This window comes from Ovis aries, chromosome 2 (genome assembly GCF_016772045.2).
Source record: "Ovis aries strain OAR_USU_Benz2616 breed Rambouillet chromosome 2, ARS-UI_Ramb_v3.0, whole genome shotgun sequence".
NCBI lineage: Eukaryota > Metazoa > Chordata > Mammalia > Artiodactyla > Bovidae > Ovis > Ovis aries.
The window spans coordinates 126877380-126889793 of NC_056055.1; the positions used below are offsets into that span (position 1 = coordinate 126877380).

Below are 12414 nucleotides of genomic sequence, written 5' to 3' on the forward strand. Positions count from 1 at the left end.
TTAAGTGATGAGTCATAAGTAAGTACAGTCACTGGTTGCCAAGATTGGGGAAAAGTTCATGAAGGTCATCCTTATCCAACTGCCTTCCTCGAGCAGAGAATATGTATTGAGAAAGAGCTGTGTGTTGGCTTGGATGAAGGAGTAGCAAGGTCTGTGTAAGGGACATGAAGAGACCAGGATCAAGGGAGTCTTGGGGTGGTGGTGGTTGGTGATGGGAGCACGGCTTGACTGATGGGAGAGTGTCAAGGGTCTGGCTATCCCAGAATAAAAGCATTTTGACAAAAACTTCCAAGGGTAAGCCACAGCTCCAGCCCACTTCTTCAGTCCAGTTCAGTTCAGTTGCTCAGTCATGTCTGACTCTTTGCAACCCCATGAACTGCAGTACGCTAGGCCTCCCTGTCCATCACCAACTCCCGGAGTTCACCCAAACTCATGTGCATCGAGTCGGTGATGCCATCCAGCCATCTCATCCTCTGTCCTCCCCTTCTCCTCCTGCCCCCAATCCCTCTCAGCATCAGGGTCTTTTCCAGTGAGTCAACTCTTCGCATGAGGTGGCCAAAGTACTGGAGCTTCAGCTTTAGCATCAGTCCTTCCAAAGAAATCCCAGGGCTGATCTCCTTCAGAATGGACCGGTTGGATCTCCTTGCAGTCCAAGGCACTCTCAAGAGTCTTCTCCAACACCACAGTTCAAAAGCACCAATTCTTTGGTGCTCAGCTTTCTTCACAGTCCAACTCTCACATCCATATGACCACTGGAAAAACCATAGCCTTGACTAGACGGACCTATGTCAATTTAAAGAGGGATTTGGGGGGAACTGGATACCAGCTTCTCACAGTGGATTTGGAAGCTGAGTAGCACCACTGAACTCCTGGGTCTTCCCTTAAGTTCAGGATGAGAGGCACAGAAGGTGATGTTGAAGGACTGTTTTATTTCATCCCCTCACTCCTTACTAGTGTTAAGTTTAACCTCAGTAGGAAAATGTGTTCTTAATTTTTAAAAAAAAAGCTTTCTTTTTTTATATTGAAAGTTTTGAAGAAAAAAAAGATTGTTAAACTAGATACAATGATACATATTCTTTGTTTTACTTATTTATTTTATGTACTCACCCCTACAACCTACATGTATTGAACATCTATTCTGGGAAATAGCGAGCTGAGGCCACGATGGATGGAGCGTCATTCCCTTACTCCTCTGCAGGTCCCTGGCTTGTGCTCACATCATCTATCTTATAGTTGGAATATTTTCTGGTAGGGAAAAACCTCACTTGAGTGTGTGCACCATCACATCCACTCTCATAACCTTAAACAGGGGTTCAGTTTAATTCAGCCACTCCCTGCACCTGTGTGCCTCAGAGGAGAAACTAATGAGCAGATATTCTGTTGAATAAAGCCAAGTTGTTCTTTTTGTTGTAGTCTCAGGGCTGAAACCGCCCTTGTGCTCACGCTGAAAGTTACCGGCCTACAGAAAAAAATAGTGTGAAACTTGCTTAGTTTTATACTTTTATTCCTACAACAAGGAATGTTTTCCATTGAATGGGAAAGAGGCAGAAGACATTTATATGGTGGGATAGGCGGTTTTAAGACTTTTCTAATCAAAGCATTTTGATTCCATGATTAGCAACATCAGATTTTCTTCTGAAAGCCTTATTTTGGGAAGAGCATGTTGAACTTCAGAATGTATTTTAAGTGCTGTAACTGCTCTAATAAAAAAAGATAAACACTGTGACCATTTCGTAAGTTTCAGTGTTCACATTACTTCTTTGCCACCCAACAAAGCCAAAAGGAAATAGATGAGCTCCAGAACTTTCGGCATACTTCATCTAAAATGTTTTTTGTTTGCATTCTTAACACTTAGGACCATAACTCCTGTATTGTCTATTTAGAACTAGGTAAGTGCAGCCATACTGACTTTAGCAAAAGCTCATTCGTTTGTTTGTTTGTTTGTTTTTTTAAATTGAGATTTCTGGGTCATTTTCAAAACAGTACACTAAGGAACCTTTAAATGGTAGCAATATAAGTGTTTTGTAGTCATTTGATAGTTCATGTTTGTCTGAAAAAGACTCCCTAATATGGGTCTATCAAATATCATCAAATACACAAAGTAACTTAAATTTGTAGTTCAGTATGCCATCTTTTCTGAGTGAACTCCGGGAGTTGGTGATGGACAGGGAGGCCTGGCTTGCTGTGATTCATGGAGTCGCAAAGAGTTGGACACGACTGAGCGACTGAAATGAACTGAACTGAACTGAACTGATGCTACCTTAAAACAAAATGTCAGTTCAGGAGAATTCTCACGTCAATGTAACATTTTATGGGTTTCTGTAAAATGTTTAATGTGAATAAGTTATTTTAAAGGCTTCAACTTTAGGTTGGCATATTAATCAAACTGTGATGGAAAGTCTAACTCTTTAAATTTTTTCTAATTAGTTTACTTTAAACCAAATGGACTTAAAATTTGTTGTTGATTTGAAGAGCTATATAAATTACATGTTAAAAATCCTGTTTTTAAAAACTGAATGGAATGCCTCTCTAAAGAGTTGTGTTCTGTTCATATTTAATCCAACTGCAAGCCTCCTGCCTTGCTGCCAAGATGAAGGCTCTAGGCAGCACTTAGCCATAGTTGATGACATTATTCACAAGTAGACACTGTCTTATCTTCTCTAGAGGCCACAATAATGAGACACAGAATCTACTTCCATTTTTATGCTTTACTTGTCAAATCAGAGACATCTCATCAGGACTAGAAAGAGGGAAAGAGGTGGTGTTGATAAATGGCTGATGAAGTTGGCATGGAAGTTTCTGACACTCTGTTAGTGCAACTGATTGCAACCCTGGATAGTTTCTCTGCAGGTCTCAATGACCTGTTTGTTCCACTTCTTCCTTCTCCCCTAAATTATCATTGTCAGTGAAATAATTAATATATACTTTGGAGCTACTGGAACGATTTAAGCTATATACATTTAGTTGAGAGTTGACAGCCAGATAAGTAAGAATTCAAATATATTATTTTTATCTTAATTAGCAAATTTGTTTATAAACATGTAGAGTCAATCTAAGGGCTTAAAATGTATACGTAAAATTGATCTAAAATAAATAGAGAACATAAACAGAAATATAAAGATATACCTATATTTGTGTATGTTTACTTACATACACTTGGTGAGACAAAAAAGAGAAGGGGAGAGAGAGAAGAACCCTGGGTCTGGCAAGAAAGTGGGGCTTGCAGGTCACAATGTGGAAGAGTCATGTGTCTTCTGGAATATTTGCAAATGTAAATAATTTCAGACCATGTCTGCTTTCAGGTACAGAGATACATTTTGAAGTTTTTAGTTTCCTTTTCATCTCTGCCTGGCTTGTATTTTCTCCTTCCTTAGTTTGAAAGTTATATGTTCTTTTGCAGTTTTTGTAGTGGTCACCTAAAATTTTTCAAAAGGATACATTTAACCTAACACAGTCTAATATTAATGATTAGACAACCAAAATATCAGTCCACATGATAAAGGATTTTGGAATGTCTTAGCACTGCCTTCTAGTCAAGGCTATGGTTTTTCCAGTGGTCATGTATGGATGTGAGAGTTGGACTGTGAAGAAAGCTGAGTGTCGAAGAATTGATGCTTTTGAACTGTGGTGTTGGAGAAGACTCTTGAGAGTCCCTTGGACAGCAAGGAGATCCAACCAGTCCATTCTGAAGGAGATCAGCCCTGGGATTTCTTTGGAAGGAATGATGCTATAGCTGAAGCTCCAGTACTTTGGCCACCTCATGCGAAGAGTTGACTCATTGGAAAAGACTCTGATGCTGGGAAGGATTGGGGGCAGGAGGAGAAGGGGACGACAGAGGATGAGATGGCTGGATGGCATCACTGACTCAATGGACGTGAGTCTGAGTGAACTCTGGGAGTTGGTGATGGACAGGGAGGCCTGGTGTGCTGCGATTCATGGGGTCGCAAAGAGTCAGACACGACTGAGTGACTGAACTGAACCGAACCGAGCACTGCTTACCATTTCCTTTGGAATTACACTCTATTGTTAACTAGTAAATAAGTATCTATGGGTGGACATTCTCTAAAAAAAAAGATTTTGGGGAGCTAAGGTTTCAACAGATGTGCATTTTTTAGAAACAATTTATAAACTAATTAATAGTGAAAATGTATAGGAACTGTTAATATCTTGTATGTCTTGAGTTGAGCCTTAGTTTACAGGCCCAAATGATCATGCTTGGAATTCATTATTTTTATCAGTGGGGAGTTGCAAATAAAAGAAGCAGGAGAGTCTCAGTGACAGTAAATGATAAACCTGGTGGGATATATGCTGAATTACAAGCAGATTTACACAGAAGCTCAGCGGTTTTCAAGGATCTTACCCCAGAATCTTATAATAGTTTACGGCTTTAGCCACAGTATAGATCGGATTCCTGAATAGTACTCATATCATAAAAAAGGTGTAACACAATTTTGGCCTTATAAAAACATACAGTATGTCAAAAGCACTTTAGTCCTAGGCTTTTTCCAGAGGTAGGGAAAGGGTTATTCAGCACACCATCTGTTCCATCTTATATTTCTGTAGTACTTAATCTCCAGGGCATTTTTGTTTATAGATAGGCCAAGAACAGGCAATATAAGAGGAAAACTGGTCGGGGGTCATGGCACATATGAGAAAAATTTCAATGGTGAGAGTTGAAGTTCTGGTAAATAGTACTTTATACTTATCATCTGTGACCTATTTGTTCTTTGTAATCATTTTTATAAAAATAAACAATGTTATTAATAAGAGTAGGACTTTGATGTGGAATCATCTTTTTGGGATTGTATCCTTTGTGGGGATGTACTGCTGAGGCACTGCACAGAGGTGTCATTACTGTCCCTATTATAGAGGAACTAGAGGGATGAAATTAGACACCGGGGAAATCTTGAAGGGGGTTAGCACACAAAGCCCTCTCTTACCGATCCAAATTAGGATTTCAATTAGAAAAAAAAAACTTATGGAGCATCAGAAGAGACACTGATGGATATGATTACCAACAAAGTCGATTGGAGAACATGACTTTATATATAGCTTTTGATTGTAGGGCTAATAAGAATTAAATCCCCAGTCATAGGAGTGCTGGGCCATTGTAGGGCTTCCCTGCAGAGGCTGTACCACTCTAGAAGTGACCGGATTGGTCATCAGAGGGTTTGAAGGTTTCCAAAGGAGAAGGAAAAGCCCAGCAGCTTTCTGCACTCAAGGTCACCAGGAAAGAGGCTCTTCCGGTCAGCTTCCTCCTGTGTTTTTGGTCCTGGGGGGAGGACAGTTCCTACTCTCTGAGGAATTATCTTCTTGTTTCCCCACGAGCAAGTTGATCCCTAGTATCCTTCCAACTTGTCTTTGTTGCACCTCTTTTCATTTCCTTTGTTCTTCTTCCCTGCTTGGGGTGCAGGAGGGGGGCTCCAGGGGCAGCTATCAAATATTTTTTGTCTTAATAATTTATTTCAATCATGTAAGGATATATACTATTTGTTATATTGTTGTTTAGTCACTAAGTCATGTCCAGCTCTTTGTGGCCCTATGAACTGAACCCCTTCAGACTCCTCTGTCCATGGGATTTCCCAGGCTGGAGTGGGTTGCCATTTCCTTCTCCAGGGAGTCTTCCCAACCCACGTCTCCTGCATTGGCAGGTAGATTCTTTACCACTGAGCCACCAGGAGAGCCCCGTTTATAAATGCAACAGTGGAAACATATACTTTGTATATGTTGAGATCTATATATGAAACGACACAAACCTTAGTTCTCTATGCTGCTGCTGCTAAGTCGCTTCAGTCGTGTCCGACTCTGTGCGACCCCACAGACGGCAGCCCATCAGGCTCCCCCGTCCCTGGGATTCTCCAGGCAAGAACACTGGAGTGGGTTGCCATTTCCTTCTCCAATGCATGAAAGTGAAAAGTGAAAGTGAAGTCGCTCAGTCATGTCCAACCCTCAGCGACCCCATGGAATGCAGCCTTCCAGGCTCCTCCTTCCATGGGATTTTCCAGGCAAGGGTACTGGAGTGTGGTGCCATTGCCTTCTCCGTTAGTTCTCTATAGTCAGGAAAGAAAATGTAAATTTGTACTGAAGTTGAAAACATGGAATGTGTGAATAACTACATCCTAAAATGTTTAGAATAAGTTCATTCATAAAGAAAACCTACAAACTGTATTTCCCTGGAGGCAGCAATAGCTAGATAGAAACAATGGACTGACTGTCTATTTGGATACTTTTCTCTTTCTAAATGTGATTGAACTTTTCTATGTAAAGTAGTTTTTTGATTGGCTTAGTCAGAGTCTTACTATAAATCAAGTGTTACAATTTTATGGTTTTCTTTGGTTCTTCTTAAATACTTCAGGGAAAATCTTAGCCTGTTGTTGGCTTGACCACATTCTTCAGAGGAAAAATGATTTCTCAAACAAAATGCATAGCAGATGTAAAGAATGCAAAGTTCCCCACCTAACCTTTCACCATAAATGATATTTTTAACACTAAGCAGCACCCACTGAGTGACTGATGTGGCGCTGCGTGACGGAGTTCCTTGAGGCGCGTACTACCCTGGCAATTATGGTCTTACAGATACTTCTAGTTAAAATTTTTTATACCAAGAAGAGGAAATGCAATCTTCTGCAAAAAGAATATCCATGGATGATGTGGGGAAAGAAGCGAAAATAACACAGACCTATAATTTGGTAAAATGAAACATGCTACCTATAGGACAAAGAATCATTTCAAATGTACACAACGTAGGCTCTTATTATATAAAAAGTGACTAAATAAGCATATACTGAGGTAGGAGGTAGATGCCGCACCCCCTCAGGACAAAGTGATTAGATGTTCCCTGTGGACTGAAACTAGAAGACAAGAATAGCAGGACAATTAAGAGAGGCGGCTGGGCCCTGCCCAGACCATATAGTTCTCATTCTCCAAGTCAGGAGACCTTGCCAACCACACACGCACAGAAAGGCTCCTTGGAGGCCAAAGGGGGTTGATGTCAGGCGATGTTCTACCCATAAAGCTTTTCAGTAAAATCAATGTTGACTAAGAGTTGTGTGCGCATACATGGGAAGACCCTGAGATATAGCAATTATGGACTGTAAAACAGGCAAATCAAAATGATCGTCCAAAGGAAACTTGGAAGAAATACCTCATAAAAGTAATTCAGACTTCCACAAGCGTGCAACTTGGGGACTCTCCCTCTGAGTCTGCCTGTCTATCTGCACATACTGTACTCTTTTTCCTCTTAATAAATACTTTACTTGTTTCACTACTTTCCATCTTATGGCACTTCTTTTCTGCAAAGCCAAAGGGCCAGCGCCCTTGTCACTGACCACTGGTCTGGTGCCTGGGACCTGGTGCTCTCACCACCACGACTGCGCTTCAGTCTTTGACTGGGAACCCAAGCACCGCTCCAAGCCATTGCAGGCCGAGGTCACCCATGATCATATGCCAAGCAGAAAATATGTAAGGGAAATATAAGCAGTTTTTCAAGAGAAGTTTACAGGTACTATCAAAAATGCCAACTTAACTCATTTTCCACCTGCCATTTTTATCAAAGCCTCACCTCCCAGGCCTCCTCCTTCCTCTTCAAGTTTGGGGCTCATCTGAAGAAAACAGTGATGTTTGTGGTTGCACTTATAAGGTGGTGTCATCTAAACACCTAGAAGACAAAGGTGTTCTGTCTTTCTGCACTAAGGGACCAATTTCAGGACTTTATCAACCTCAACCTAGAATATCCTTCAGATCTAGTGTAAATCTTCTTTATAATGTTATAAGTTACAATGTTATAACTTAGTCTTTCCTCAGTTATGATATAGGACCAACCATTATATAGTTCTTTCCATTTTGTAGAGAAAACGTGTAACCCCGTACCTTTTATGATGGCCCAGACTTTGCTCTGTTTATTGTGTCATCTCCACAGCTAAAAACCAGCGCTTAGAAGGCAGCCATACGTGTTCAATGAATGAATGGATGAATCACCTTTTCCAGGATCACAATATGCCTTTAAACTTCAGAGATTATATTCTACCTCCTCACCACTGCCAAATAGAAGTTTCATTGTTTCTTCTTGATCCTGTTTACTTTGGTCCAATTAGACACAATATTCTAGACCTTGATAGCTATGTTGTCATTGTTAATCACCATCACTATCATCATAGTCAAAAACAGCAGAACATTTATGTTGTTTACAAAACAGTATAAATGGACTCCAGTGGCACTCTACTACAAGATCCTCTTAGACACCTAGAATTTGTTTTCATTCAAAGCTTACAAATTTAAATGGTTTTAGTTTCAAAATTGAGAAGAAAGGGAATCTAAGAAAAGGGATGCTATTTCTCACTCTTACAAAATATTTGAAGAATTAAATTGTTTTTGTTTGACAATTACTAGTAAAAACTAGTCAAACTCTGAATGTCTATCAAGAGAGATGAAGGATTTACCAAACGTCTAAGCTTAGAAGTATTTGGATGATCTGAATCAATGGTCAGGTTTTTACCTTTATCAGGCCAAGGGAAAGAATGGCTGATTTTCTGTAGAAATCTTTATCTATCTCTTCTATCTCTGTAGAAATCTTTTAGCACCTATTTCTGAAATTCTGATGAGCATGCATTCTTCAAAACTAAAAAAGTATTTAAAAAAAAAATTCTCTGGCTTTAGTTAATTGATACAGTTGCCAAGTTGGCAGAATCATGTTCTCATTATTTATCTAACTATGGAAGAAACAGAGTCATCTTCCAGCTTAAATACGATATGTACAGCTCACATTTAACAAATCATAGATGACAGAGGCCTAGCAGGATTATCTGACCAGGATTTGAACCTTTGCCCTCAGCAGTGAAAGTAGACTCCTAACCACTGGACTGTGAAGGAAATCCTGGGTTATTGCGTCTTATTAATTTTTTTTTTTTTTTTTTTGCAGGATTTCTAATCTTGTGGGGATCATTTTAATGCCATTTTCTAATGTGGCCTTGATGGATACAGTCAGTTGCTCAGTTGTTTATAAATAAGGTTGCAGTGACGTGTGTGCTACTTGACTTCTCCATCACCGTAAGAGAGGGAGCTGAGGAGTAATTCAAGACTTCTACAGATAGAATAAGTTGAAAGATGTAGCAAAACGTGTATGTCTATTCTAGAGCAAAATGATAGAAAAGGTATTCTAGAAATCCTCTGCAGTTACATCTCGTCGAAGGGAGATTAGAAAGAAATCCAGGATCATTTGGGTTTCAACTGACAGTAGGCCCAGGAAGGGCGAGGAGGTTTCCTTGGAGGTGTCCCATACCGTCTCTTCTGGATTCCCAAATCCTGCTTGTTTGGAAGGTCTGTAAGATTTTAAGGGATTGTGTGAACTGATATACTTTATATAGGCACTTGGTGTTTTTAAATGAATGAAAACCATACACATTTTCAACAGAGAAGAGGATGGTGTAAAGAGAAAGAATATTGAACCAGGCACATTTAACCACCAGTAACTGAGTTCATGACTTTACATAAATGATTTTATCTCTGAGTTTTCTCTTCAAGTGAGATAGGAAGGGCTGGGAGGTTACGGAGGAAGAACAGGTGGGTGGGTTATATTGCTGAGCTTCATTCATTTGCTGAGCTACTATAGTTCCGTCTGGAACTTCCTTGAAGCTGGATCTATTGTTCTTTTGTTGCAATTGGAGTGGAGTGGTGCTGTTTTCCTTTAGAAAAGTACACTGGGGTCAGAAAGCCAGCTGATTTCATTGTCAGGCCTCACTGGGGCTCTGAGACAGCCTTTGAATAACTAACTAACTGAGGCGTCTAGTCCTCTCTACCTTACTACCTCTCATCAGAGGGTCATTAGCTGTTAGGCTGCTTTATTGAAATTTTGTTTCAAAGTCTTTGTGACAGAAGACAACCAGGAGATAAAAATCATGAAATCTCTTTAGCATGTAAAGTTTGCTAAAGGTATATCAGAGCTAATACCTAATTAAAAACGGTGATATTCACTGTTCCTGGACAGCAGTATTGGCATCACTTGGGAACTCATTAGAAATGCAAATTCTCAAGCCTTACCCCAGAACTACCAGGTGAGAAACTCTGAATGGGGCTCAGCAGTCTGTGTGTTCAGAAGCCCTGCAGGGGATTCTGTTGCACATTACAGTTTGAGAGTCTCTGCCCTGATGTTGATATAGCTAACGGGTGGGGGGTTTTATTGGGTTGCTTGGAGACTGGAAAGGTCTGATCTTCCCAAAAAGGAATTAACGAGGTTTGCAGAATAGCTCAGGTAGAGGCCACAAAGCAGGAAGTTCTCCCTGTTTGGAGCTCAAGGCTTTGCGTTCTGTTCCTAGGCAGCAGAGCAGGAGGCTGACAACCAGTATGGCTGGGTTCAGACAGAGACCCAGGCTCACATAGAGTCCTGTCTTTCCCATTTCCCAGCTCCTTTCTGCCCAGGAAGAAGTGGGATTGTTGAACTTGTGAAGAGCGTGGACTCAAGTCCCGCTTCCAACTGGCCCTTAGGCAGCTGTGGACGCTTTGGGAAATTCCTTCATTCCTCTGAGCCTCAGTTTCTTCATCTATGGAACCTATACCTCCAGCAAAGCATGGTATGGTTTGCATGCCTCACTCATAGTAAGTGCTTAATAAAGACTAGTCCCCTTGTTCCCTGGGTACTGGGTCCCCTTGCTCAGCTTGTACAGAATGAGAATGGCTGCAGTCATTCTGACTGCTCAGTGTTTGAGCCGACCTAGTTGTTAGTTACTCCACACGTCAGCCCCACACTTTTGCTTAATGGGACAAGATGTGGACAGCCTTGCAGACTGCTCCTGGGATAAGTTTAAGGTGTATTTAACAGATGAAAATAACGTTAAAATTTAAATAACTGACAAAACAAGATATTGCAAAAATTATTTTAATTGGTCAAACTTAAATTTTTGAAAAATGACTATTTCACAGTGATAACCTCTAACAAGATCTTTTTCTGATGTCTCCACAGGAACCCTTGTCAGGAAGTTAAATGGAATGGCACTTACTGCGGTGTTGGAGGCATTTTGTCCATCAGCAGATGAATGGATAAGAAAGCTGTGGTACATATACACAATGGAGTATTACTCAGCCGTTAAAAAGAATTCATTTGAATCAGTTCTGATGAGATGGATGAAACTGGAGCCGATTATTCAGAGTGAAGTAAGCCAGAAAGAAAAACACCAATACAGTATACTAACACATATATATGGAATTTAGAAAGATGGCAATGACGACCTTGTATGCAAGACAGCAAAAAAGACACAGAGGTGTATAACGGACTTTTGGACTCAGAGGGAGAGGGAGAGGGTGGGATGATTTGGGAGAATGGCATTGTAACATGTATACTATCATGTAAGAATCGAATCGCCAGTCTATGTCTGACGCAGGATACAGCATGCTTGGGGCTGGTGCACGGGGATGACCCAGAGAGATGTTATGGGGAGGGAGATGGGAGGGGGGTTCATGTTTGGGAACGCATGTACACCCGTGGTGGATTCATGTCAATGTATGGCAAAACCAATACAGTATTGTAAAGTAAAATAAAGTAAAAAAAAAAAAGGAATGATTGGCTGTAACTGTGTCTGGATATAGTTTCTAAGCAGTCATTGAGCCCCGAATTGATCCACAGGCTGAACTTGGTTCGAGGGGACTGCAAAAGCCAGGTGCCACGAGGTTACTCTGAAGTGGCCTCATCCCTGGAAGAGACCCCTGGAGGAGCCTTGGGGAGCCCTTTGAAGTCCTGGAATCTGGTTTTCAGCAAGGTATTGGTATCAACAAGTTGCATTTACCATCTTAATGACTTCCTCAAATATAAAATCCACTGCATAAAACTCTGATTTTCATCCTTAGTTTTAAAATATGAGTTGTTAAAGATCCCTATCAAAATATCATTTAAAAGTTACAATTCTGCAGCCCCTTCTGTGTGGCCTACAGATTATCTACCTTGAAATTTCTTCACCAGATAGGGAGAAATGCCTCAAGCTGTCTTTCAAGTACAAGCCCAGGAGCAGTTTTACACAAAGATCAGTGTTCTCTCAGTTAAACGTTGGTTAAATAAAACAGTGTAAAATAGAATCTAAGAGAAACAAATTACCTAAGACCTATTTCTGAGGCACTGGGTTTCAGCCTTCCTTTAATTTTCTCCTGTTCTTGTTCAGTCACTAAGTCCTGTCCGACTCTTAGTGGCCCCATGAACTGCAGCACACCAGGCTTCCCTGTCCTTTACTATCTCCCAGAGTTTGCTCAAACTCATGTCCATTGAGTTGATGATGCCACCCAGCCATCTCATCCTCTGTCATCCCCTTCTCCTCCTACCCTCAGTCTTTTCCAGCATCAGGGTCTTTTCCAATGAGCTGACTCTAGTGTGGGCCAATTTGAAGGCACTCAGCTTTGAGGGGGTCAGCTCATTCATTAGTGGAAATTATGCCA

General features: G+C 40.8%; 1 long non-coding RNA gene across 1 annotated transcript; it reads left to right on the plus strand.

Moving 5' to 3' along the window:
* The first annotated feature begins 2962 nt into the window (after positions 1–2962).
* LOC106990360 (uncharacterized) lies at positions 2963–11544 on the plus strand. The gene is made up of 3 exons (XR_009599308.1): positions 2963–9315; positions 10399–10590; positions 10955–11544. It is a non-coding gene; the product is annotated as an uncharacterized LOC106990360 (long non-coding RNA).
* Positions 11545–12414: the final 870 nt, after the last annotated feature.